The sequence below is a fragment of the Thamnophis elegans genome, chromosome 2 (assembly GCF_009769535.1).
Source record: "Thamnophis elegans isolate rThaEle1 chromosome 2, rThaEle1.pri, whole genome shotgun sequence".
Lineage (NCBI taxonomy): Eukaryota > Metazoa > Chordata > Lepidosauria > Squamata > Colubridae > Thamnophis > Thamnophis elegans.
Window position 1 is genome coordinate 99,657,188 of NC_045542.1, and position 27,723 is coordinate 99,684,910.

Sequence of the window (27,723 nt, forward strand, 5' to 3'; positions counted from 1 at the left end):
CTGAGTCCCCCCAGGGAAAAGGGCGGCATATAAATAAACTTCTCAAATCTCAACTGATGCACAAAATGAAGCTGTGAAAAGGCTGTTAGCCACAAGTTTATGAATAGGGGTCATGAATCCAGGAGGAGCCCTGGGCTGCGTACTGGGTCTCTCTTGGGCTGTACAATCCATCCAGCAGGAAAGATGCCATAGTCCTGAAACTGGCAGGACCCAAAACCCAGACCCACTCAGTCTTGCCAAGGTTCAGCTGAAGCCTGATGTTTTTCAGATCCTCCCAGCCTCCAGACACCTCCGGATTTTTTGTGAAAATAAGTGCCTCTAAATTGAATAGCACTCCTTCCCAGGTAAATTTCAATGGTATGCTACAAACCGCTTCATCTAAAGCAGTGGTTCTCAACCTGTGGGTTGGGACCCCTTTGGGGCTTGAATGGCCCTTTCACAGGGGTCGCCTAAGACTATCGGAAAACACATATTTTCAATAGTCTTAGGAACCAAAACACCAATTTTATGGTCGGGGGTCACCACAACATGAGGAACTGTATTAAAGGGTCGCGGCTTTGGGAAGGTTGAGAACGACTGATCTAAAGTGATTCTCAAAATTATTTCTCAGATTCTATATTAATAGCATCTTCCTAGGACACACTGTGTATTTTGTATCTATTACTTGATTATTGCAGGATAATATATTTATGACACTGCATTGCAGAATCTAGAAGAATTATGGCCACAATTCATCTCTATCCATCTTTATCCTTTTAAAAAATCATTATATTTATTTAGTAATAAGGTCCACAAATCCATCTTGAATTGGCGTTATGTTGCCCAAAAACATAATGCCCTGTAAACAATCAGCCACGTTTGTACACAAGGAAAGACACGTTGTGCAGTGCCTGTAAGACATTTGGGTCTTAAAGATGCCCCAAATATAATTGTGTCAACTGCTTTTTGCTTAAGGTCGTAACACTTGTAAACAGTCAATGTGGTCCCTGTCCCCGGTAGAATGAACACACTAGATATGCTATATTCCAAGTTTATTTTCCTTTTAGGAAGTGAACATAGAAACATTAAAGGCATCTCTTCCTTACATAAACAATACCCAGTCTCATCCCTGTTGCTAAGATTGTAAACCAATCAATAAACAAAAATGGTCATATCTAAAGCTAGACTAATATGAGAGCTCCATATGGAATGGCCTGTGAACATTGTTGGGAAGGATCAGCTGTTGCAAAATGTACAGGCCTGTCATATAAGAAATGTGTCACTATAAGCAATCAATGCCAGTGTTTTGACATCTGCCTCTGCTCTGCTGGATACCATTCTGTAGGATAGCTGTAGTCCTGAAAAATCTACCTCAGTGCAGTGGTGAAATTCAAACTTTTTTACTACCAGTTCTGTGGTTGGTTTGGTGGGCGTGGCAGGGGAAGGCTACTGCAAAATCCCCATTTCCTCCCCACTCCTGGGGGAAGAATATTGCAAAATCTCCATTCTCACCCCGCTGGCACTGCATGCCAATGATGGGATTCAATTTTTTTTTACTACTGGTTTTGTTGGTGTGGCTTGGTGAGCATGGCTTAGTGGACGTGGCAGGGGAAGGATACTGTAAAATCTCCATTCCCTCCCCACTCAGGGGAAGGTTACTGCAAAATCCCCATTCCCTCCCAATCAGCTGGGACTCGGGAGACAGAGAATAGATAGGGCCAGCCAGAGGTGGTATTTGCCGGTTCTCCAAAATACTCCAAATTTCCACTACTGGTTCTCCAGAACCTGTCAGAACCTGCTGAATTTCACTCCTGCCTCAGTCCCAACACAAAAGCAGGAGCTAAGGTATAGCGATCTGCAGGACAAGGGTACTAAGGGATTCAAGCTGCATAATCTGCTGACCTACGGACTGAAGGTGTCCAACTGAACTGCCTGGTTGCTCTTTTTCATCTTGAGATTTCAGAGGGGTTGTGAGTCCACATGCTCACCGCCTTTTCCAGCTAGATTGGGCCAGCTCCAAAAAGCCAGCCAGCAGCCACCCTCCAAATACAACACGTGCACTCAAATGGTCGAGCTAAGTTAAGTTCAGGATCCTTAAAACTAAAATTCCATTTTTTTGAGGGAAATAACGTGGTAGCTTTTATTGACCCCTTTCCTATAGCTGTTTCCTTGCACCTTATAGAACTGGAGAGATATAGAATATCTTCCTCCCCGAGTAACCGCAGCAGTTCCCAACAAAACAAGGATATTTATAGGGTTTCCGGAAAGATTTCAGCCCTGGCCTCATTTCTACAAAGGCGCTGCAATGGAGCCCATGAGACTGGGCCTGAGGGAAGCACTTCCATCCCCCTCCTGGGTTTTGTCCCTTGGAGGAAAGGAGAAACCCAGGCGGGCTTCGCAGGTGGGGCGATGCATGTGCCGGATTTCTTTCACCTCCCGCAAGAACGTCGGCACCCACCAATCGGAAACCGACAAGCTGAAACCCTACTCAATTTTACCCAATAAGAAATACAAGGAGGGGCGTGGTCTCGATTTTGGGAGTTGGGGGTGGGGGTGGGAGCAGAGTAAGCAGATCCCAGAAGGTGTAGCCCGAGGAACGCGCACGGCAAAGGAGAGGCGTGGCTTGGCTCGCAGAGGAGGCGTGTCCTGCGGTCGGGTAGGGGGAGTTCTTGCGCGTGAGGCGGAGTCCGACGAGTTGGGTTAGGTTGGGCTGGGCTGCTGCTGGCCAAACAAGGCGACGCTGCCGAGCGGCGATGTGTGTGTTGCAGCTCGAACTCGGGCAGGCTCGGTGATTGGTCGTGGCGCGCTCGTGCCGGCGGTTGCTAGGCTCCTGTGCGCCGCCCCTCCCCCAGGTACGTGTCGCGCGCCGTCGCGCTTGCTCTGTCGCCTGGTCTGTCGGTCACTGTGCCGGTGGCGGGTCCCGGGAGGGAGCGGCCTCCTCGCGGGCCGCACTTCGGAAGGGCTGGCGGGGCGGGGTGGGCAAGGAGCGCGCGAGCCCCGTGGTAAGTGAACCCGGGCGCCGGAGAAGCTTTGTAAAAGGGGGACGAAGGCATCGGTGGAAAGCTGGGGTTGCGGGACTCCGGGAAGTCCTGAGGCCTCCCGGCGCCCCGGATTAAGTTGCAGCGGTTGGCGCTTTTGGCGTTCTCTCCCCCCCGCCCCCATCCCAAGGCTCTGGCGCCTCTTTTCCCTCACAGCCGCGTCCCGGTGGATCGGCTTCCCCTGGTGATCTTCGCCGTGGCTCTATCACCTTGGGCCTGGGCCGCTGCCCTCTCGGCCGAAGGGGCGTGTGGCGGTGAGGTAGCCGGTCAGCGGGGGATCCTTGAATGCCACCGATACAAGCTCAGTAGGTGCAGGTGGCCTTTGGCCATGGAGGGTGGGGGGGGGGTGTTGTGCGCTGAGGTGCCTCGGAGCTGGGTTGGCGAGGCTTGGTTGTCATTGGCGGGGAAACAGTGGGAAATAAGAACTTAGGCTAGGAAAGTGAGCAGCCGAGGTGGGGTAGCTCTTGTTTCTTTGCCGTTTTTAGTGACTATTGCAGGCCTTTCTCAGAAACGGTGCAGCTGTTTCTCTTGGTGAGGAATATATGTTTTTGATAATATGGTACTACTGAAACAGGCAAGATTTTAGGTTTTGGCCAAAAGTTCGGGAGGTATCCAAGATAAGAGACTCAAAAAGGGGTTGGGAAATTGTTAAAAGGTTCCATTGCATACTATATGCCTAATAGAATATTATAACATTCATTTGCAATGTTCAGAGTTCACAGCCACTGTAATTTGGTTTAGATAAAAGTATTCAGCATTATGTCTCTGTAGTCCCTCCAACAATTTTGCAAGATAGGAAACCACGAAATATAATCCTTTGCTGTCAGTAAAGTATGTACTGGTTGGCTTGCAGCTGTGTAGCTAATTTTTACAGTTGGAAGTACTAAGGGCTTTTTAAGTGCTAGGCAGGAGATAGTGTTTTCCTGTTGGCGCATGTTTATATATTAAAGTTACCTTCATGTTTGTGGCCTGGAGAGTTAGACCTGCAGGGATCATTGACAAGTTAAATGTAAGTTTGTTTAAAAAGATCGATGTATTCACCAGAGGTTCTATTGATCTGTAAAGTAATGTCTTGGAATCGTTATTCTTGTAGGTAATGCTGTCATGATACCAGTAAGTGCTGGTATCCACCATATGGAGAATGAACATTGCATTTCAAAAGCTGAATTTAGTTCAAGCATTCAGCTAAATTTATAAATCCTCTGTGTATTTAGAAGCGATACGTAAGGGCATGTTCAAATAGTGACTTTCTTAACTAATGTTGTAGTGGACGTTTCCCCCATATTGCACTATTTCCACAATTATTTGTTCTGGACGTATGATTGTGTACAGAACCTATTTACACTGATTGTAGGAATTAGACCCTGCTGCTTTTGCATAGTTGATCTTTTTAAAGATTTCCAAAATACCAGCAGTTGAGGCTTAAGTATGTATTGTGGACTTGTTTTCTGGGGAAATAACTCCTAATATAAATGTTATTTGAAATGTTGCATTCAGTGTGCAAAGTTACGTTTCCAGGAAATAATACTGAAAAGCCTTGTTTATCATGCATGTAGCAAAAATACAGCAAAAGAAATAAAATCCTTTAAATATATGTGTTGATAGTTTAAACCTAATTAACTGCTCTAAAACAATTCCAATAAAGGCCACAGCAAGATCTATTAGAGAAAATTTTACAGTAGATTTTTAACTACCTTAATAAAAGAGAACTTCAAAGCATGATTGCAGCAAAAGTTTAAAAATCTAATGCAAAGTTTTCAATTTTTAACATGAATGCAGAGTAATTAAGAAAAGAAAAGAGGTAACTAAAGTTTCTTTTTTCCATAGAAAGGCAACTTTTTTTTTTTTGAAAATCTGGAATGACCTCAGGGTTTACATTTTTATGTTTTGTGCTGGAGTTCCAAAACTAGACCTTGACCCTTTGACAGAGTAAGCAGAGTGATTTTCTTTGTTGTGTTCTTTTTCTCCATTAATATTTCACAGAAAAAAGTTACTATGTAAACAGCTTCCACGTCAATTCATACCTCATTTGCTGATTTTTAGATTGAAACATTACAGTACATGAATTCCTAAGATGCTTGTGTTCTATCTTGAAATTATTTGATTCCCTTATAAATTATGTTCTGAACTTACGTGGATTTGAGAGGCTGGCTCTGGTAGCAGTTTGCAAATTAAGAAGATATTCCAAGAAGGCAAGTGAAAAGAAAGTTTCAGGAGCAAATGCTGAATTCAGAGTTAATAGTAAACTAAAGCATTTATTTATTTACAGTAGTCTCTGCTGTTATGTTTGCTTAAACATTTGAAGGATAGATGAGACCAAAATGTTTTTTCAACTTTCCATTTCTAGTAGAATTGTTCATAGAAGGTGAGTGTTCTTTCTCTAACAGAGAATGGTGTAGTAACTTTATTCCAGCTGTTCTCTCTGTGATATGTGGTTGTATTTTTCCCCCCCTTGTGAAGGTGTTCTTGTGATGAAGGGTTATAATTTTGAGGTCTCTCTTGGACTCCTGGCTAATATATGAAATCAGAAAATGATGGTATTCAGCTGTCTAGCTTAAGGCACTGAATAATTATGTGAATAATATTAATTATAAATTACTTGGGACTTCAGTGGAGCTATTGGTAAAATGGCAAGTCAAAGGCGGTAAAATTATGCAATATTTTATATTGATCTGCTTTGATAAGAAACAGTTCTATAACTTTTACTGCCTAAAATATTAGCAGGTTTATTATAGAATATACTAACATTTTGTGTTAACGTTCCAAATGAATAAAAATGTTTTGTGGTAAACTCTTGGTTCAGCATAAGGGTTTCACTTGCTTGTGCTAAGAGTCCTAATAATTTAGGACAAAAATCATTCCTTAGTTTAGGGACAAGGAAAGTTCTTCAATGTACAAAAAATAATTTTCTGAGTACCCAGTGCAAGATGTTTTATGGATCCCCATTTTTACTAAGACGTAACTATTTTAAATGTGTTACTAAGCCACATTCTCTTCTCAAATGCATAGAGAATGAGGAAAAGTTCCTTTTAATAAAGATGTATGGTGGTATGTTGGCTGTAATCTGCATACCAATTATGTTTGTTCATTAATTCCCAAATGGTGTATCAGTTGTGCTGCATACTTGCTATGCTAAATTAGTTAAATATAGAGTACCGTGTATACTTAGTATGCACACAGACTATAGGCTGCTGCTGCATATGTTCTTATCTCTCTCCAATAAGACTTCACTGGAGGTTTGCAGTTCTATGTAGTCTCTGCATTCATTATAATTTGAGCATGCAGTCACTTCCAATTCTTGACATGCAGCAGGATTCTTGCCTTCAAAGGAAGCTGCCCATTGTATTCAACCAGATGGCATGCCATGAACACTGATGTATGCAAAAATGAAGGAGGTGTTCCTTTGAATGAGCATATTCCTATGCATTCCAACATAAATCCTTTTAAGTCTAACTTTAGAATATCTCTAGTAAAAAAATGTACATTTTTTCAGACATTTGGGAAGCATTGCACCAATTTAACTAGGTTGATAGGGATTAATGTAATGCTTGTTTGTGTATGAATCTGGTTTCTTGGTTAGCTTATAAATCACCATTGCACAGAAATAATTCAAAATAACATGGCTCTTAGAATCAGTCCAAAGCATTGAAGAGTAACAGTATACTGGCAAATTTCTTTTTTTATTTCATAATTTGGGTAAAGACAAAAGAGTTCCATACACATTTTGCTTCTATTTTAGCTACCTTGTAACTCTTCCTTGACTAAAGTGTGATGGGAACTTCAGCATATAAAACCAAGAATGCTTTTGTAGTATAAATATTCTGGCCTGTTTCAGTAAATCCTTCAAATGGAAGAGAAGCCTTATTTTTTAATTGTGAAGTTGATAAGTTGTTGAACTCTGTTGTTAAACATCAACACATGTGAAGTGCTTTTTTTGTTTCTCTCGAAGAGACACTGGTATATTTCATATCTCATTCCTATTTTTTTAAACTTCCCATACATAATTACTTGATTCTCTACAAGATTTAACTGGCAAATTGCTATCATAAGACTTAATTCATAATGGAAGCTCTTCCAAAATAATATATGAAGGCAATAATCATTGATTGTAAGTAGCTTTAGAAATCACCATCACAACAAATATGATAGGATTATTGCAGAGCTGGTATCTTAGAGTCTTAGAGCATATAGAGCTTTTATATACTTGATATTGCAGTGATAAATGGACTACTTAATTATTGCAAAATATTTATATAGCTATCTTGGGATGTGTTATCAGTGTTCTTAATTACTACAGAAAGAAAAAAGGTGCAAAGTATAGGTTTTCATACCGACTATTTCTTTGTGAATTGACTTTTGAATGTTAATCATGAGAGACATTGAATATATCTTGACATTTCACTAGCCACAGCAAGTGAATATGTGTCAGCACATATTCATTGTCTTACATGGATGGCACTGCCAGAAAGTCATTGCACCAAGAAATAAATTACATAGTCTTTAAAGACATCAGACACTGGTAACGAAGGATAAATATATCATTTTTGGATTTTCTGTTAATTTCTCCAAGATTCTTGAGTAAATTGCTACCTGTCCCCCTCCCCCCTTACTGTTATCATATAATCTTGGTAGTTAATGTAAAGAAAATCAATTAAAATTTAAAGCATTTATGGAATAAGGAGACAATGTGTCATGTATAGAACAACAGTGAAAGAATAGAACTGAGTATTGAATGTTTTATCAATTTTTAAAAAAATTAGGCAGCAAAATCTCCCAGGATCTGTAGTGGGAATTAGAAATATTTATGTCAGTCTAATGTATAGAACCAACATGATTAATAAGGGGACATTTTTGTTACCAGTATATAGATCTACAAAGCAAATAGTCAGTGCTTTGCCCATGGACTTCCTGAAAGCATTTAGCTTCCTACTACAGGAATATTGTTGAATTAAATGGATTCCTGGTTACTTTTCTGTTTTAATTTGTAAACGTCTTTTTACAGAAAACTGTATCTACAGTGTCTAAAGTATATAATTTCACATTCAAAAGATCTGTTTTACCTAGTTCAATACTTGTCAGTGCAGAGTTGTGAGGTTACACTGTCCCACATTCAAGTTTTACATTGCTTTAATGGAATTAAATAAGCCATTTCTACAAAAAAATCATTTAAAGATTGAATCAATTTTGTCTTTTGTTTTAATAGAATTAAATTCATTGAATTCATTAAATTAAATTCTGAATTAGAAGTAGTAACATTCTTTACTACAATTCTTTAAAATGCCTTCAAAAGTACATGCAAAAGCCAATGTCAATTATATAAAATTCCTCAAGAATGAATATAGTTTATAGGGAAAATATAAATCTTCCTCTCTAAAAATAGATTATTACTATCTTTGATAGCTCCCATACTGATAGCAATTTGACAAAGAATAAATAATTTCTGCTACAAGGAATAGATGGCTGGCTTTACATTTTATTAGGTTGGGGATTGGAAAAGAGGAAAGTCTCTAGCCACTGTGCATTGTGCAGTGGAGTGAAAAGATGTAATTAATCAGTCAGAATTTTGTGTAAGCAATTACAGAGATTACTTGTAACTTTTCATTACTGTTCAGTAATGGAATGTCATAACAAAAGTATGTGAAACCAGTAATGTTAATTATAGGTGGAGCTGATAAGTTGTGCTTAACTCAGAAGTAAGGTTGACTAACTTGTAGATTTGAATTGTTCACAATAAACCTTGTTCACAATACATTAACTTCTGGTTTGTTCAAATTTTGTACATCAAGAGATTAAAGAAAACTGTATAAAAGCCCCAAGCTGCTGTCAACAGATTCATTTTCAAACCTGTTACATTTTCCTAGCAAAATTTGTTGTTTAGTTTGTAGTAAGGTGAGTTGGAAATATTAGATCATGAAGAGCTTACTTTATGGTACCTAATAAAGACCTGAAAAATGTTTTTAACATGGATATTGGCCAATTAATACCTGGTTAATACAATTATGATCTTTTGTTGTTTTCAGATTAATATTATGCATGCACACAAATTTAAATGTGTAGTTTTTATTATGTCATGTAGTAAAACATTTAACTGATTCTTATTGCAGGCCTTTGAGTATTTTAAGTTGGTCTAGTGTCATGGGAAGATGATTGACATTACAATTTAAAATAAATAAAAATAAATAAATTCTGAAATTTCATCATTTTGGGTCATTTAAATCAAGAGAAACCTTCAGTAGGTTTTAGGTTTTTTTAAAATTGGGGACTAGAGTGGTATTATAAAGTCAGGAAATGTAATTAAGCAGCTCAGCAGTACTCTTTGGTTTTTGACTTGAGAATTGTCCTAAGTTAAAAATCCATGAAAAATTGCCTAGCATTGGGGAAATTGAAATGAACAATGATTTTCATAGGGCCGAGAACATGGATAATGGTTGATTCTGGGGAATGGGGGAAAAGGATTAGAGAGAAGTTCAGTCTGATTAACATCATGTATCTGAGATTTGTTTCCTGCTTGACAGCCATTGAATTCAATCCAGATTTTCCAGCCTGTTAATCAGCAGCAAACGAGAAAATGAGAGGATGTGAATGTAGATTGTGATGTTTAAAGGAAAGCTGTAGTCCCTGACAATTTTGTTAGCCAAGTGCTATCTCTTTCCTTATGAAATATGATTTATGCCATGCCTTCCCTTGCTTATGTCACCTTGGCTAAGTATCTCTAAACATCCTACTCTATAAATAGAAAACAATTACAATTAAAGAGCTCCCTGTCCTGTTCCTGTAGTTTGGTAATTTTGGAGAAATAAATAAATAAAAGTCCATGCTACATGGTTTCCTTGTAATCTTAATTTGTTTTCACAACACTTATCTGAGACAGTTGAAGAACTAATAGCTGCATTAGCACAAACTGCATTAGCACAAACTACATTAGCACAATATGTTAAACTTGGTTAACTTCTCACTTTTGAGTGGGTGGGGGTTGCTTAGTATGCTATGTGAATATAAGCTATTCGGTTTGTTATTTCTCAGTTGTTTTTTTGAGAACCCATAAAACAGGTAAATCGAGTAACCAAGTAAAGTATGTTGTGCAAACATACTACATGTCCTGTGTTATTTAGTGGAATCAATTTTGATATTCTTTTGCTTCTTTAATTTTACAGTGTTGTTAATTTGTTCAATAAGATTTTTTTGCATTTCCAGTCTGTGTGCTACCGCTTAATTTAGAGCACTGCAGACATATTTATACTAGTCTAGGCATGCTGATTTGCTTACTTTTAATATTGGTTGCACCACGCTAGTATCCTAAATATAGGTTAGCATGCCAGTTTGGAACATCCTGTTAAGAAGTTGAAATATCTGGAATGCTAATAGGTTTTTGGAGAGCTACAATCCCTTCAGAATTCAGTTGATGCATTTAGTATGGAAGTATAACAACATATTAAATTGAAGGGGAGGGGCATCTGTACTGCCACCAGTAATAAGTATCCATATAGCTATGCTAAAGTTTTTTAAACACATATTTTTATTGAGTTCACAAGTAAATATGCATAAGTTACTGTTCCTGTCTGACTGTAGGAATGTCTCTTGGGCCATTTCATATTTTATGAGCATATAATTTTCATTTATACAGTTGAAACTAATTGCAGAGGAGTATGTGTTGCAGTGAAAACAAAGAATCTTGTAGATAAACATTATTCAAGTTGTTATCATATATTTTTTATCTGAAACATGGAATATTAACTTGAATGTTAAGAACAATTTTCTCAACTAAGTATTAAATCCTTATGCTAAGAGAGGATGAAAGTGGTAAATTGGAACAGTATAGTAAATGAACATATTTGTTCCTGGTATGAAACATCTGACTACTAAAACATGAGTAAAATATAGCTTATATTGTATAGTGTCAAGCAAAGTTATTCTTCCTCTTGAAAATTTTTATTCTGATTTTAGTATGCAGTCAAATTTAAAAAAATTGTTTAGAATTTTAGGTAGAAAACAGACATTCTGAAATTGATCAGAATTAATTCAATTAATTTCTAGAGTTCTTATATGGACAACTGATTTCCCTCCTCCTCATTTAACATTTGTTATTTTAGAAATTAAAGTCAATGCATTATATATCTAGTATTTTCTGTGGGAGAGTTTAAAAGTTTTCTTCCTTTTTTTAAAACGAAGCAATAGTGAAATATATTCCTCCTACTAGTTATCTTGGGATTGGATGCTATTTAACACATTGCAGGGGGCTTTGTAGAAACATAGGATTAGAAAGGACCCCCCCCAAAAAAAATACAGCACAAGAACCCTCCTGTCATCTCATGTAAACATCTATCCAATATTTACTTGAAAATCTCTACTAATAGAGCACCCAGGACACCAGATGGTAGGATGTTGCATTGCTCGGTAGTTTTCACAATTAAGAAATTTCTCCTTATTTTAAGTTTGGATCTCTCTCTGTAAAACTTTTCATCCATTAGTTTTCATCTACCCTTGGGTGTTGTGGAGAATAATCCATAACCTCTTCCTTGTGACAGCACTTCAAGTGTTGGAAGACTGCTATCATGTAGATTTAGGCTAAATACATTGCTTCAACAGTTCTTCATATGATTTAGTCTTCAAGCATCTCAGTGTCTTTGTGAGTCTTTTCTACATTCTTTCCAGTTCTGCAGCATCCTTCTTGTATGGCAGTGGCCAGAACTGGACATGCTATTAATTAATGAAAATATTGAAGAGGGCAGGACTGAGCCTATTCAGATACCCTATACCTGTGATGGCGAACCTGTGACACGTCTGCCACAGGTGGCACATGGAGCCATATCTGAGGACATGCAAGGCATTACGCTATGTCAGCTCCAGTGCGCATGCACGATTGCCAGCTAATTTTTGGCCTTCTGGAGGGCGGGGGAGGCCATTTTTGCCCTCCCCAGGCTTCAGGAAACCCTGAAGTCTCTGGATAGCGAAAAAATGGCCCAAGGGGCCTACTGGAAGTCCAGAGGCTTCAGTGAGGCCTGCATGCGGGGGAGAGTGTGGGGGGGTTGTGCGTGCATTCGCAAGGGAGAGCATTGCATTATGGGTGTGGGCATGCACGCATGCGCTATCGCACACCATTTTGGCACCCGTGGAGAAAAAACCTTTGCCATCACTGCCCTATACCATCTCTCCATATAGACCTAGATCTATTAAGAACTAAATGTATTGAGTATGGTGCGTCAGCCAGTTGTGAATCCATCTGACAGTGGGACCTCTATCCTGCATTGTTCTGCTTTATCAAGAAGGAAACTGGTCAGCTTTATTAACTGCTTTACTAACTCTAAGCATACTCCAAATACAGGTTTCCTTTGGTCTACTAATTGGGTCACTTTGTTAAAAAAAAGCAATAAGATTTATATGGGACAATCTGTTTTTAACAAACTCAAGTTTAACTAAAATACTGTGCATTTGATCAGTGACCAGCAAAATTTGGAAATATACAACAGAGAAGTAAAATCAAATGGGTGAGATAAAGTACTAGCATAACAAAGATTATCTATAATATATACATGGTCTGTTACTTACCTGTGCAATTATACATCTAAAATATTGCAATCTATAAGATATAAAATACATATCACTTAAAACAAGATAGCTAACACATAATGTAATTTGTGTAATGTATACAAATATAACATAGTAAACAATGATGAATAAAAACTGGCTATTTCTATAACCAATTATGTCTTGTCTTCATCACAGTAATACAGAATTTGGCTGCTGTGGAAGTGATAAATATTATAGTTGAAGGTTCTGAGGTAAAAGTCTTACAATTTTTTTAAAAAATAGTTTGTATATCTACAATTTTTAAATTGTTTAGATCAAATGTCCTCTTTAAAAATATTTTTGAGCATTTGATAGAGATGTGTTATAGGTTTTAATTCTGACATGGGATTCCATCAGGTAATAAAGCAACTCTGATCCTTTGAGGCTGCCAAATTCCCTTGCTTAAACTGAGATAGCAATAGCAATAGCAGTTAGACTTATATATCGCTTCATAGGGCTTTCAGCCCTCTCTAAGCGGTTTACAGAGTCAGCATATCGCCCCCACAGTCTGGGTCCTCATTTCACCCACCTCGGAAGGATGGAAGGCTGAGTCAACCTTGAGCTGGTGAGATTTGAACCGCCGAACTGCAGATAGCAGTCAGCTGAAGTGGCCTGCAGTACTGCACTCTAACCACTGTGCCACCTCGGCTCTTCTAATACCAATATGTGGCAAATTGGGAAGACCAGAGTGAACTTGAAGATGGGCAAAATCCTTTAAAATATTTATTACATAGTAATGATTCCAACTTCTGCCTGAGTTTTCCAACAGTAGATTTTTTCCCAAAGTATTACCGTAGTTATTTATGAGTTTCATTATTAGAACACAGTTTACATTCCAATATGGCCCAAAGATACTTCACTGCTTGTACTCCTGGAAATAAAGGCCTTTTCTTCTATGTGTTGTTCTGTGTATTTGCCATGACTGCAAAGGAAATAAATCACTTTCCAACTTAGTCTTGACTCCTAAGTTTCTTTATCACACAGGGATGCTTATGTCGGATGTCTTACATTTCTATATCTTTCCTTCAAGCAAAGTATGGTTGAACTAGGAAAGTTATTATTTCATGTAATTTAATAGAGCTTTTGTAGATATATTAAGCTGATCTCTTTGATCTTTCTACATCAACAAAAATGTACTGAAAAAGAAACGTAAATGGAGAAATTGTCTCTAATACTAATATTTAACTTCATAAAATTATTTGGATCGAATAAGTTTTTTAACCCAATTTGTGTGGGTAGAAGAGGTATTGAAATGTGTTATCTCCACTTGCGTTCTGAATTAAAACATCTTCAGAAGGCTAAGTTGGAATAAATACTGTTACTTAAACCACATATACTCTCAAACACTTTTCCTATATAATACTAACTTTTCTTTATATATTTGTCTTTCTTGCACAGCTTTATCAGACCCAATGATTAGTAATGTGTTTTATTCAAGATATATAAATAAGGATTAAAATATGGGATGAAATAAGCACTGAATTTTAAAGAATTCATTAACATTCCAAACTATTTCAAAACCATTGTTCTCAGTACTAAAGATGCAGATTTCTGACAGTTAAATCCCCACTTCCTATATAAGATTACATTTTTGACAGATATCCTTAACTTATTAGAGATTGAATGTAGATTTGATTTTAATCTAAATATTTTGCTAAAATATCTAACACCCAAGACAATTAACATTCTTGCCACTGACTCTTTTGGTATTTGTTGAAATACTTCCTTCAGAACATGAGTAACAAAATGTCTCATTAGACTGCTTGCTTTTATTTGTTTTAGGAACATTTGACCAATGTCCAAATACTTCATTTACGATCCCTGTTGCTGAATTATGTAGATTCTAGATGATCTTCAGTCATAAAATTGAGAGAAAAATGTTTACTATTTATGCATATGACTGTACTAATTTGTGTCTTGAGTTGATAAATCAAGTATGAAAAACAGCGGTGTCAGGGTTCCAAGTAACATCCCTTGGGCCTTGGATCTTCAGGCCTGTCAAGTATTTTCACTAGTATAGAGGTGTCAAATTTGCGTCGTCATGGCATTGTCACGTGACATTGTGACTTCTTTCCCCTTCGCTTAACCAGGCATGGGCGTGGGCAGCGCATGACACATCCAGCCCATGGTCTGTGAGTTTGACACTTCTGCACTAGTAGATCAAATAAATACCTTTTGGATGTTTGAAAGAGCTATGTTGGTTAGAATGCAGTATTGCAGGCTAACTCTGCTCACTGCCAGGAGTTTGATTCTCACAAGCTGAAGATTGACTCAGCCTTCCATACTTCCAAGGTAAGTAAAATGAAGACTCAGATTGTTGGGGACAGTATACTGACTCTGTAAACTTCTTACAAAGGGCTGTAAAGCATTAAGAAGCGGTATATAAGTCTATGTGCTATTGCTATTGAAGCATTTGACCTCAATAAAGAATACTCATTTGTATTCTGTGTGGAATATGAATGTTACTTGATTAGAAGAAATTAATGGAATTTTAAACTAAAACTAAAACTGGCTTTTCAACATTTTTTATCCTTTAGATTTCTTCACTGTTGAAATACAGCCTTCATTATAGTAAGGTGTTATTTTTGTTTTGTACTTGGAATATCTAGGTTCAGATGTAAATTCAAACTACAAACAATACTGGAAATGAGGTACAAGCTCTTAGGCTATTTTTTAATACCCTGTCTTTATACCAGTATAGCACTCAAACAATCAGTAGACAAAATGAGAAGAGAAAACAAGCTGAAATCAATTTAAAATAGCAGTTAAAATAATCCAGTTTAATCTAATTTGGCAAAGTTACGATGAACATCAAAACTTTTCTCAGACAACAGCAATGAAACTTTTAATGTACAGGTAGTCCTCAACCTAGGACTACAATTGAGCCCAAAATTTCTGTTGCTACCTAATAAGGAATTTTGCCCTGTTTTACGCCCTTTCTTGCTGTAGTTGTTACATGAATCACTGCAATTGTAAAGTTAGTAACATGGTTGTTAAGTGAATCTGATCCGCATTGTCTTGTCAGAAGATAGCCAAAAGTGATCACATGACCCTGGGACACTGCAACGGTCATAAATATGAGTCTGTTGCCAAGCATCTGAATTTTGATTGCATGACCATGGGAATACAGCCACAGTTGTAAGTGTGAAAAATGGTCATGTCATTTTTTCCAGTGTTGTCATAACTTTGAACCGTCACTAAATGAACTATTGTAAGTTTTGAATTAATGGACTGATTCTTAGAGTCTGAGCCCAACATTTTAAGAGATATGCATATTAGAAACTTTTAAGTGTTTCATGTCTTATTAGACGGTACAGAAATTCCGCAGTACTTGTTAAGGATCATTAGAAAGTCTTTATTTGGAGCAATAAGTCCTAACTGAGGTGATGAAAAGTGATGATGAAGCTAAGGACCAAAGTTTATACAATTAGGCTTCTGTCTTACAGCTTTGAAGTGATGTAAAATACATTTGCAAAGTACATTCATAGTGAAACACTTGTTCCATTTACAAGCCCCCTCCCCCCATCACCCACTCACTGAAAAGGAATTAGCTTTATTACCATGACTCTGGAAAGTTATTGTACTTGTTGGATTGAAACTTTTTTGAGTCTCACTATGAGATTCTAGACATTTTTTTGCAAATGTTATTCTTGTCAGGTACTTCTCTTGCTCAGGAACTACTAAATCCACTGGGTGTTTGATTCGCATTTTTGAATAATTTTTATACAGAAGGTTTTCTATTTGTTGAGGGGGGAAATGAAAAAAAAATGTTAATACTGTTCTCTTGTAAAAAGGCTAGTACTGTAAACTTTCTGTGTGGAGGGCTTGGTCAGTGTTTCCTGGCACTTTGATACCTTCTTGATAATGTAGTGTTCACTTTGCAAATTGTAATCTATGAAGTTTTTTTTTTTTGTAATGTATTTTATCTTAAAGCAGGGTTCATAACATAGCCCTGTATCTAACATATAAATAGGAATTAAAAAAACAATTCTCCAGAAGTTGGATGTTATGCATCATTATTCAGCTCTTTGGCAATTAATGACCATTTCCTCCTGTTCCAAGATGAAATTTTATTTAGATTTATTCCTATAAAAACATCATATGATTAATCAGGCTTTCGGCTCTAGGGCTGTTTTGCCAAATTTGTATTGACTTGGACAAGATTTTTTTTTAGACTTCTTAATCATGCCTTTATTGTTTTTGATAAATAAATGACGATGGCAAACATATCTTCTGTTATTGTCCCCATAACAGCAAATCTGTTGTTAAATTGGGGGTATGGGCTGAGAGTGATTGAACCAAAGTGATTTAATGTTTCAGGTCTAGCCAGAAATAGTGTTTCTTCTCTCCTTGACCTCTTGGTGACTTTTGATACCATTGAGGATTGTACCCTATTGAGCTGGCTGCAGGACTCTGGCTGGAAGGCACAGTTTTGCACTGGTCCGGCTCCTTTCTCCAAGGCTGGTCCCAATTGTTGTTGATAAGGAGGAAGAGGCCCATGATCTCTTCTTTGTGAGGTGCCATATGAGCTGCCATAGCTTCTGTGTTCTCCCTGCTTCTTTTTAACCATGAAACAGCTGGGTGAGATCATCTGACACTACAGTGATGAGTTATTTTCAGTATGGTGATGATTGTCAACTATGTATCTCTATTCTGAGTGACCCAAGAAATGCTTCTGGTGGTGCCTGGAGGCTGTGAGTATCTGGAGTGGTGGGGGGGGGGGCAACGGGTTTCAGCTGAATCCCGGTATGATGGAGTTAGCCTTGGGTGTATAGAGTCTCAGCATTTGAGAGTTTATCATTTTTTGTTCTGGATGCACTAGGCTCTACAGACACAGTGTGCAACTTGGAGGGGGTCCTCCTAGACTTATGATTCCTACTAAAAGAGTAAGTGGCATTGTAATAGGAGAATTGTTGCATGACATTTTGTTGTGTGTCACTTGTGCCTTTTCTACCGGAAGAGTGGTAGACTAGGTTAAGAACCAAGTACTCTATGTTGGAGGTGGCTGATGGATTAACAGAGAAGATGATACCACTGTACTGATCTTGCTGTTTACTACTTCTCTCTTTACTTAATGTTTTTAATATATTTATATTTTTTTAATTGTTAGCCTCCTACAACCACTTTGCAAAGTGAGATGGGAGGCATATAAATTTAGATAAATAACTTACTTCAAGCATCAGAAGAGGTGTCAATATTGTTCAGAGTTATTCCAGGACAGGAAGGTATTTGGTAAAGAAGTACGTTTCAGTTGGCAGCCAGAAAAATATTTCTAAATGTAAAAACTGTTCAGTACTAGAACTCTACTTCACTGATAATGTTTAAATAACACTTAGTAGCAGTTTGCTTGGATTTGTAGTAGTGGATTTCTGCAAGAGCAGGATTTATTTTAGGTAATCTTCAACATGCCTTCCAGGCATTTCATTTTATAATCTCTAGAGCAGACCTGGCATTTAATGGTCCGCAGGCCACATCCACCCGGTGGGTGGTCCCACTCTGGCCTGTGGTATCGGCATGGGGTAGGGCATTGGTGGAGAGAGTGGCATCAACCAAGGGCAGGGTGTCTATGTAGCACTGGGTGGGGTGGCAATAGTGGTTGGCAGAGTGGTGGGGGTTAGCTCTCCACAACAGTCCATTTCTCAGATATCCCTTAGAAAAAATAATTACCATATTTTTCAGAGTATAAGATGCTTCGGAGTATAAGACACACCTTAGTTTTGGGGGAGGAAAATAAGAAAAAATATTCTGCCACTGCCTACCAGCATCCATCGGCATCCATCGGCCCCAAAAAATGGGGCATGCACAGAGGCTAAAAGCAAGATGCGCAGAGGTGGTGATCGCAGTGATGTGCTCCGGTGATCCCTTGCAGCCTTGAACTGTGTTTCTCAAACGGAGCATTCAGAGGCCAAAAATGCAAGCCATGGATAGGGCTATGGTCTGTGGCAATCTCTGCAGCCTGGAACAGGTCTAAAATGCTACACGTGGAGGCTGAAAGGTGGGGGCCGGTGGGTGGGCGGGGCTACATTCGATGTATAAGATACACCCAAATTTTCACCCTCTTTTAGGGGGAAAAGTGCATCTTATACTCCAAAAAAATACGGTACCCATCCCTGTAATAGTGTATTCAGGTTTTCTTGATTCCTCCTGATCCATGTGTCCACAGTCGCTTGACTGTCATATTTTGCTTGACCAAATTAATGTATGGAAGAGGAGGAGAAACATGAATATTTCTTGAGCGTTGACCCCAAAATATGTTTACTATGAATGTTTCCTTAGAAAAGGCCATGTTTTGCCAAATCTAGAAAACAACAAGTAAATACTTTAACTGTTTTCTTTTATACAGAGGAATTATTTTGACTTTTCTTATTGAGTTCCTGATTTGTCAGAAAGTCCCCATAGTTATTAAGACTACAAGTTTTTTTGTACACTGACAAACCTTTGGTCTGCCAATACCTCTTTAGCTTATCACCAGAAGCTAAGATGATAAAAAGGCTTCAGTTTTTGTGGCATCATTTCTATTACTGCTGACCTAAGTAAGTGGTTGTTTTTTTCAAACATGCAATTGCTACAGCACAGCATTCTGAAAGTTATGCTACTGGTACTAAAAATCTTTTAACATTTTCCATTCCCTAATTAACTTACTTTTTATTTCAGCTATTTGCATTCTGTGTTGTCTGTCTTGTTCCTCAATTCCAAAAATGCTGACTAGTTTGACTAAAATATGTCCAGTTTTTCCTATAAAAATCCTGCAGATATATCAAAACAAAAGAATAATTAAAAAGACGAAAACTAATACTAATAAATAAAAGAATAAAAAGAAAAAATAGAAAGTGCAAAAAAGAAAAAGAAAACCATTGAAAAAATAGAGAAGAAAGAAAAATAGCATAGTGAAGAAAAATCATAAATGACTTCTCCCTTCATCACCAACACTGACAGGACAAGTCACTAGAATATAAAACGAGAGGCAATCCAAGTCCCTAATACTACTGATGATGTTACCTAGTTTGGGGTAATGAAACATCTGCAAGAAAAAAACAAGCTCAGAGAGTACCAAGGATCCTTCATTTAAACTTTGAGCTATAAATATTTGTCTAAACCACTACACAAACTGGTTGATGTTACTCCAAATTATGGTGACTTAACTTAGTTATGTTAGTTATATTAACAAAGGAAATGGATCAAATCTGTGTATGCCACCATAAATCAAGCTTCTTCAAGTTGTGTTCTAGTATTAAGACCTCAGGTCTTCCTAAAATACTGTCTAGGAATTCTGAGAATTGATCAGCCAGTATATCTGGAGGACATCTGTTTGGGGTAGGCTGCCAACATCCAGTTAGTAGTGGTGCTAGAAAATAGTACCAGCTGCAACTTCCAGATACTTTTCAAGGTTAGCCCAATGTTGAGGATATTGCAGAAATCCACTGGAGAAGTGACTAAGCCATGATGACCATGAACAAAGCCTTTAGAAGGGGTGCAACTGGTACAAAAAATAAAAATGTGCAAAAATTTCCACTGCTTCTAACTGCTCCTTGAACAGGAGCTTTGGGTCTGTGAGGACCTCCAAATTGTATCTTCTTTGTGGTAGTGCAGTCCCATCCGGAACAAGGAGTTGTGGGCTACAACAGAGATGGCTAACCTTTTTATCGCCGTGTGCCAAAAGCGTGTCCGCATGCCTGCACCCACCCTCCCATGTGCCCCATCCCCATGAATGTGCCCGCTCACCCCCACATGTGCACTTCCCCATGAATGTGTGGATGAGCCCCGCGCATGTGTCCTCTGTTCCCTGTTTTGGCTTATAGGTTGGTGCAGGAGGCTTTCCAGGGCTAAAACGGGGCACAGGAAACACATGCGCTAGGCCTTGTTTGGGGCCTGGAAAGCCTCCTGCACCAACCTGGAAGCCAAAACAGGGTGCGGGGGCACCACGTGAGCCCCCAAAATGCAATGTGACTGCCCCAAAATGCAATGTGAGTGCCCCCTGCACATGCGCCCTGCCCCATGCATGCATATGTCCCTCCTCCACACGTGCTCCAACCCCCATGCATGCGTAGCAGAGACCCAAAGACCCGCTGGCCACTGTGAGGCATGCGCACAAGCCCATTGGTGCTGGGCTGCGGTGACAGCTGCCGTGCCTGCAGAGAGGGCTCTGCATGTCACCTGTGGCATGTGTGCCATAGGTTCGCCATCATGAGGCTAGAATTTTCCCTTCCCCAACACCAACTATAAAGGATCTTGGAAGAAAAGGGAAAGTTGTCGTAATCCTGTGCCCTGCCTTTATCTGAAGTTAGCCCAGAAGGATATCATGTTGGATGTTATTGAAAGCTGCTGACAGGTCAGGGAGACCAAAGATGAATCAGGGAGACACATTTTTATTTGTTTTGAAATATGGAGCTTGCTAGATTATTTTGTGCCAGTCACTTTCTGAGTTGCTGTGGAAATAAAAGGATGTTCTCCCATACTGAACTCTCAAAAGAAAAGATCTAATTGCAGTAATAAATAAAATAATAAATATCCAGGAGAGCAAATAGGCCCGTGATGGCGAATCTACATCACACTGCCACAGGTGGTGCACAGAGCCATCTCAGCAGGCACACAAGCCGTCACCCTAGCTCAGCTCTACCGTGCATGTGTGTGTGCCTCCCACCGGCCAGTTGGTTTTTGGGTCTCTGCTGCGCATGTGTGTGGTGGGGCTAAGGTGCATGAGGGAGATATGTGTGCATGCATGCAAGCATGGGGGGGGTCGCACAGAATTGTATTATGGGTGTGCGCGTGAGATGACACAAAGGTTAGCCATCATGCCCTAATCCCATGAGATGTGTTAGTATTGGAAAATGTACAATATATGTAAAGTAAGGTGTTTTTCTTTTTTTTATATATATATATATACTCAATTTTAAATCCAAGAATCAAACTAAATGTTGAAAAAGGATCATCTGAATTGAAGTGGAATAGTAGTACTTTTTGAATTAATGTTGTTTATTACCAACTTATTTTTAAAATCCTATCTGTTCCTGTATAAGTTGCATCTCCCAGTGCATTGGTTAAAGATTAAAAATTGATGTAGCCTTCAGTCTAACAATTTTATCCATGTTTTATATCGTTAATGCGGTTAATTTCAAAATGCCAGAAAAGGACTTGTATGTTCATAAACCACCTTGAACTGTAAAGTATGCCTCTCTCATTTTTTTAATGTTTAATTTTATAGAACTATGTCCCGTCCCCCCCCCCCCCAATATGTATGACTTCCACTCTCCCAAATTTTTCAGATGTTGCTTTGTTCCCAAGCCTGGGAGTTAGTATGTTAGTATTAACACTTGTTGTGGGATTAGTTTTTTTTTTAATTGTTGTACTATGACTGCCTTTGTCTGGGCTGTTAGGTTGTAAGTGATTTTTTTGGACTGGGCAGCTATAATCTTATCATATGGTTAGTCACACAGTCAGTCAGCTATTTAGGCTGGATGTGTCATTTTTATCCATCAAGTCCTTTCTAAGGACCTGGATTCAAATGTTGTATGATTGTGTTAAAATGTATCATCGCAGAATGTAAACTGTTTCAAGTAGAGTTGCCTTTTGCAATTGACTGGTGGTGATTTTGTTAATGTGGATAGTGTTGAAATGGTTATCCAGATGTTTTGGGATTGCACCCAAGGCACTTGCTACTATTGATGCTATCTTTACTTGTCTTTGCAGATCTTTATATTTTGTGATTTTTTTCATTTCTCTTCTGCTGTCTCCAAAAATTACAATGTCAACTATCCATATTTTCTTTCTTTCTTACCAACAATTGTTAAGCCTGGAATGTTATATGGCAAGTGCTTTTAGTCTCAGAGTAGTTTAGCTTCCTCTATTTCTATTATTTTGTCTATTTTGTTGTTCCACCAGCTGGTGCTTGCAGGCAAATAGTATTTGCAGGCATCCCAATGCACACTATTGTTGCTACTTTATCATGCCATTGTTTGTAGTCAGTCTGTGTTATTTTCTTGCAGCAACTAACTAGGTGGTCCACTGTTTCTTCAGTTTCTTTATAGAGATTGCATTTGCTGTCTCTTGTGTCTTTTCAAATCTGGCTTTGTATGCATTTTTTTCTTAAGGCTTGGTGTTGTGCAGCCATAATTAGTCTCTGCCTCTTTCTTCAACTTTGCTGCTGTTAACCTTTGTCAGACGTTATTTACTTTGCTTGCTAGTTTTGTTTTATGTACTGGTCATTTAATACTTTCTATTGCTATGTCTTTTTTATTCTTCATTTGCTCTTATAGATCAGTTTGTTCTCTTAGGTATTCAGTAAGCCTTCCCAGTGTACTAGCTTAAGGGCATATTCTTCACTGTCCTTCAGATAACCTTCCAATGCCCCTTTTTTTCTTCTTCAACTGACTTGTGTACTTGCTATATTTCATGCCCATTTAATGCTCTTTAATAAATAGAGTCTGTCAAACACACTGCAAGTTGAGTATGCATCAGCCCTATTGTTTTTCTTTCATCTGTCCATCATTCAGCTGCTACTGCTCAAATTATGGACAACCAGCCTTTCAGAAGCAGTGTTCATTATGAAAGTTGCCCTAATTTGAAATGAAATGTTCCTTCTCTAATAACTCCTATCACTTGTAAAAATAGGCATGAATGGAATTTGATGCTTTCACATTCAGGGATCTCCTTAGAGTATAAATTTCATCATATTCCTGATATGTGTCCTCCTTATGGATTGTAAGATATTGCAATTTTCATTTGTTTTCATTTGTGTCTTTATTAACTGAAATAAAATTTTCAGCTTAGGAATGTCAGAAATGCTAGAGTCAGGTATAAGAAATATCAAATTGTTATTGTATAAAACTGGGGTACGTAGTGAAAAAAAATACACTTATGATGGTCTAGCTCAGTGATAGCTAACCTTTTTGCCCTTGTATGCCAAAAGCATGCGCCCGCCCACCCATGTGCCCACACCCATAATGCAATGCGTGTGCCCCCCCGTGTTTACCCCTTCCCCACATGTGCGTGCATGTGCCAGATCCCCCCTCACCCATTTTTTGCTTTCAGATTGGTGCAGGAGGCTTTCCAGGCCCAAAACGGTGCACGGGTGGTGGTGGTTCCAAAATGCAATGCAAACACCCCAAAATGCAATGTGAGTGCTCCTGCACATGTGCAGCAGAGATGCACCAGCTGGCCGGCGGGAGGCACATATGCAAGCCCAGTGGAGTTGGGCTGGAGCGACAGCTGGCGTGCCCGCAGAGGGGGCTCTGCATGCCCCAGGTTCGCCATCATGGGTCTAGCTGATTGTTTTGAAGTCTTCAAATATAAGTATGTGACTTAAACTATATAGTAAATATCTGAAAAAAGTGTTATTTTTATTGCATGGGTTAATTTACACCTAAATTCTTAGAATTCTGTTTGGGGCATAAATTATTTGATATTTTGAATGGGAAATTCAGCTTTCTTCTGTCATATATTAAAGCAAACTTTTGTTTACCTTTCAGATCGAAAGAGTGGTTCATATGCAATAAGGAAAATACATGCACACTAATAAAAACACACAGGTGTATCTTCTATTAAAATATATTTTAAATTATCAGGACAATTGATGCCTACAAGGTTGCCTGGATGAAATAATTTTTAGGTGTTTCAATTTGTTAAGTCTTTTTTTCAGGGGAAATAAAATAGACTTAAAGTAATACCATATGTAATAGTTTCTTGCAATGTTAAGCCTTGAATGGAAGGAAAAGAGGAATTTGGGGTACATGAAACAGTTTAGTATTTTTTTTTATTTTTCTTGAGTTATTTTTCTGGATTATCTTTAGGTTTTCTATTTTCTTATTTTTGGAAAAGAACAGTCTTGAAAGCCCTTCAGTTCTAGAAAGATTAGCAAAATACCAGAATCAATGGAAATCATGCACTGTAGTATTTTATTACAATATGTTAATTTAATATTTGTTTTGAATTTATTGTTGATATGAAATAGTTTCTTTTATAAACACAGGTTGTAACTGGAATAAGCAGTTTGGAGGATTGTACAACCAGTTTAGAGGATTACAAAAGGCTAGAAAATTCTAGGGTAGCATCTATTAACTAGATAGCATATTAGAGTACATAAGCTTGTGTGGCTGAATAAAATAGCCCTCCCGTCTTATTACAGAAAAGAAACGTTCAGGTAAGGACCAACGTTCTTTTATTACAGATTATATTACCCTATTTTGCTTTTGAATAACTTTCTCAGCTGATCCTTCATTTCATTTTTAAGTATCTAGCAAGTGTCACATTCTTTGAAATCTTATCTCTTATCATTGTGGATCATACTACATGGTAAATAAATTTGTATTCCATAATATGTGGCTTGAAATTGATAATCTGTTTATTGAAATATACATGGAAAGAAAACTATAGGCACCTTTCCAAATTCTGGAAACATTAGTTTCTAAAATAATCAAGGTTGACTTCACCTTCCATCCTTCTGAGGTGGGTAAAATGAGGACCCAAATTGTTGGTGACTCTGTAAACCACTTAGGGCTGCAAAGCATTGTGAAGCGGTATATAAATCTAAATGCTATTGCTATTATGTTCATAAAGTCATATCTGCTAAATTAATGACATGTATTTTTCCACATTGTGTATTAATTATATACAGGATCAGTATGCTAAGAAGGATATCATTGGCAGTGAGCCACGCATGCCTTTTCCACCTCACCCCTATATGAGTAATACAGTTTTGCATTTTTACATGTGGTGTGGTCCATTTCTGTGTGTAATTAAGAATGTTCTTACTCTAAGGCCAGGGAGTACAATTTTACTTGAAAAGAATCCTAAATTGCTTCTCCAAATAATGTACCATAAGAGTCATCTTTGATTCACTGAAAATACAGTAAATTAGATTATTATTTTCACTTTGTACTTCCTGGAGAAAGGATTGCTTCTCTTCACATAAATATTGTAGGTCTATTCATAGTATCGGAATTAGTTGTTCTTCCTAATGGTGAGCATATTCTTCCAAAAAAGGAAAACTACTTGATGTTAGAAGTACACTATAATGTGAGAATTTATTTAGAGCTTATCAAAAAATAGTCATATAACTGGCTAGCTAATCTACTTAGTAAAGAGTTTAGCATATGGATATGTTTGTAGGAGATTATTATTTAAATACCAGTGTAATTAAGAGTTTACTAGAGGGATACTATTTCATGTTTATTATTAAAGTGGACACTTAATGTGAATAAAATGGTTGCTTGTAATTCAGAGCATATATGAGTTGCTGCCTGTCCAAACTTCCAAAGTATATGTCTTCCAAGGACCATATGAAAACTGCCTGTAGCTAGTCCCATGCATAAATTTGGCAGGTGATCTTTGTACATTTGAATGCCTAGGAAAGAAATGTAGAGAAAGAGTGCAGAGAAGTCAGTAATAGTAACAGAGTTGGAAGGGACCTTGGAAGTCATCTAATACAACCCCCTGCTCTCTCAGGAGACCTATAATATTTCTGATAGATGGCTGTCCAGTCTCTTCTTAAAAGCCTTCAGTGTTGGGGCACCCAGAATTTCCAAAGGCAAGACGAACAAATGTGATAAGGGATCAAGAGACTAAACTGTATGATGAATGGCTAAGGGAATTAGGTATGTTTAGTGTAATAAATAGGGAGTGGTGGTTCAGTGGCTAACACATTAAGCTTGTCGGTCAGAAGTTTGGCGGTTTGAATCCTTAGCACCATGTAACGGAGTGACTTGCCATTACTTGTCCCAGCTTCTGCCAACCTAGCAGTTTGCAAGCATGTAAAAATGCAAGTAGAAAAATAGGAACCACCTTTGGTGGGAATGTAACAGCATTGCGTGCACCTTTGGCATTTAGTCATGCTGGCCACATGACCACGGAAATGTCTTCAGGCAGCACTGGCTCTTTGGCTTTGAAACGGAGGTGAGCACCGCTCACTAGAGTTGGGAATGACTAGCACATATGTGTGAGAGGAACCTTTACCTTTACCTTAGCCTAACAAAGAGAAGGCTTAAGAGTGACATAGCTGCCTTCCAATCCAATACATAAAGATTTGTCACAGAGAGAAAGAGTTGATGTCGCGACGGCACGACGTGCAATCTTGGTGCTCCGAGATCGCAGTCGACATTTCTGCCACTGGACGGTCCATTTGGACCTAAGCCATCCCGTAGAGACAGTGATTGAGAAGGGCACCTCCTGCTGATCTCAGGGCCACCGCAAAGTCCCTGAAAGATCCAGGAATAGCCTTTTTTTCCAGCGACAGAAATGGAGCTAATGAAACTGCTGAAGTTGGGACAGCTCCGGAACGGGAAGAAAGCAGAAAGAGAAAGTGTGTTGAATCAGTGAGGAAATTTTATTAGAAAAAGAGACTACCCCCCCCCCCCCAAAAAAAATTAAGTTAAATTAAAATTGAAGACAGAAGACTGAAAGCGATGAAATTAATCTACATTAAACTTAGTGTGTTATCCTGCTTCTAATTTTTTTTCCGCAGATGGAACTTTTGCAAAGGCTCCCTATTTTTTAAACTGAATGGATTAATTCTTCTTTTTTCACCTTTGCTTACACCTATGGACTAAAATTCTCCTTTTTTATATATAATGCTTGATTGGATTGATTGGATTGATTGGATTGTTTATGATCTCCATTTAAAGGTTTTTTTCTTTCTTAAGCTTGGAATATAAAGAAGATAATAAGAAGGATTATAAAGAGGGTTGTAACTACAGGAGGAAAAGCAGTTACACTGCCACTTAGAGGCTGGAGGTTGGATACATTGTTTTTCTTCTTTCCCTCTGATCACTTGAGATTCAAGGTTCTTTCAGCTTGTTTATTGAGAGTGATAGTAGGAAGAGCACAATACATGTGCCTTTTGGGAGTTCTATCACTATCTATTGGAGGGAAGACAACATTTTGACTTGAAAGATAATAAATGAACCTGTTTGAAGTTTATTAAAATAGCCTTGAACCCTATAGTGGCAGTGTCTGCAAAATTGGAACAATAGCGCAGCAGGAAAAAGAAAGTGTAACATTGCAAATGATTATGTTTGAAATTAAAAATCTATTAGTTGTGACAGAGAAAATTGAAAAGAGATTGGAGAATATGGAATACAAAACAGAAAAATTTGATGGAGAAACTGAGGAAAGAAGAAAATGAAGAAAGTGGAGGACAGAGTTCAAA

At 38.2% G+C, this 27,723-nt stretch overlaps 1 protein-coding gene across 4 annotated transcripts in view; it reads left to right on the forward strand.

Moving 5' to 3' along the window:
- The first annotated feature begins 2,692 nt into the window (after positions 1 to 2,692).
- The window catches only part of DAG1 (dystroglycan 1), a 74,098-nt gene continuing 49,067 nt past the window's right edge, over positions 2,693 to 27,723 (forward strand). The window contains exon 1 of one of the 4 annotated variants that reach the window (XM_032210104.1): positions 2,693 to 2,831. The gene's annotated coding sequence lies outside the window, so the exon portion shown is untranslated. Of the gene's footprint in view, positions 2,832 to 2,862; positions 2,982 to 3,024; positions 3,323 to 5,359; positions 5,383 to 27,723 lie in introns of those variants that run through there. The other 3 variants (XM_032210105.1, XM_032210107.1, XM_032210109.1) reach the window with 3 other exon arrangements.